The following is a 1470-nucleotide window of genomic DNA, read 5'->3' as shown; positions in this document are numbered from 1 at the left end:
TCCACAACGGAATACTATGCTGCTGTAAAAAAAGGAAATTCGCCCCCATTCTTTTTTTTAACAAAATAGCCCCAACAGAGACTGAGACAAAAAAAAAAAATTAACACTGGAGATAGGGAGGGAATGTGCTGGGAAGTAGCAAAGAAGAGAGAGCCATCCCCCAGGACAATGAGCAAGTCTGCAGATACAGACATGGGGAACTGTGTGTGGAGCAAACAAGGTGGAAGAGAGTGGGGAAGCTCCAATGCAGCTCAGTGCCAGGGACCAGCACTGTCCTCTGAGGTCCCTGGCCTGGCGCATGAGTAGATGGTATCTATTGTTAGCTCAGTCTAATGGCTCCTTTGGCTCAGTTATTTGTTTATTTTAATATATTTTTATTGATTTCAGAGAGTAAGGGAGAGGGAGAGAGAGACAGAAACATCAATGATGAGAGAGAATCATTGACTGGCTGCCTTCTGCACACCTCCCAGTGGGGATGGAGCCCACAAGCCAGGCATGTGCCCTGACCAGGAGGAATCAAACCTTGACTTCCTGGTTCATAGGTTGACACTCAACTACTGAGCCATGCCAGCTGGGCTTAGCTCAGTTTTGATGAGACTTATTTAGGGGAATACTGAGCAACTTGAGGGCAAGAGGTGTTTTATTCAACTTTGGTCTCTTAGTGCCCAAAATAAGACCTGACCCAGAGCAAGGGTCCACCAAAGGTCTGTTGAGTTAAACCCAAGAGGAGATGGCAGCAAAATGAAATCCTAAATATCATTCATCATTCTGTCAAGTTCAAAAAAAACTTTCAAGGAAATTAATAGCCCAGATGAAGGCAACATTTGGCTATTAGTTTAATAAACCTACCATTAGGTTGTCAACACAGACACAACCACAAGTGGTCTATATTCTGCCTAAAGACTGAATGTCGCCCTAACCAGTTTGGCTCAGTGGATAGAGCATCGACCTGCGGTCTTAAGGGTCCCAGGTTCGATTCCGGTCAAGGGCATGTACCTTGGTTGCGGGCACATACCCAGTAGGGAGTGTGCAGGAGGCAGCTGATCGATGTTTCTCTCATCGATGTTTCTAACTCTCTATCCCTATCCCTTCCTCTCTGTAAAAAATCAATAAAATATATTTTAAATAAATAAATAAATAAATAAAAAGACTGAATGTCAGCAAATTATTGCAGCAGAAAAAAAAAATGCACAATATCATGAATTATCTGCTTACATCTCAACTCCAAAGAGAGTGCACAACATTCACTTTCTCTCGCTCTCTCCTCTTCCCTCCCTCTCTCTCCTCTGTGCGCATGCTTTCTCCCTCTCTCTCTCTTTTTCTCTCTCTCTCTCTCTCTCTCTTTCTTTTCTCCCTCTCCTCTCTCTGCTCTCTATCTCCTCTCTCATTTCTCTCTCCTCTCTCTCCTCTCCTCTTCTCTCTCTCTCTCTCTCTCTCTCTCTCTCTCTCTCCCTCCCTCCCTCCCTCCCT

General features: G+C 44.5%; 1 protein-coding gene across 1 annotated transcript in view; it reads right to left on the bottom strand.

Moving 5' to 3' along the window:
- Positions 1-1470, bottom strand: part of TRIM66 (tripartite motif containing 66) — a 58821-nt gene that overhangs the window by 33290 nt on the left and 24061 nt on the right. The gene's annotated exons all lie outside the window — the stretch shown is intronic.

This window comes from Myotis lucifugus, unplaced genomic scaffold (assembly GCF_000147115.1).
Source record: "Myotis lucifugus unplaced genomic scaffold, Myoluc2.0 scaffold_61, whole genome shotgun sequence".
Taxonomy (NCBI): Eukaryota; Metazoa; Chordata; class Mammalia; order Chiroptera; family Vespertilionidae; genus Myotis; species Myotis lucifugus.
The sequence above is the reverse complement of the archived record's forward strand: the minus strand, read 5'-3'. Positions and strand labels throughout refer to the sequence as shown.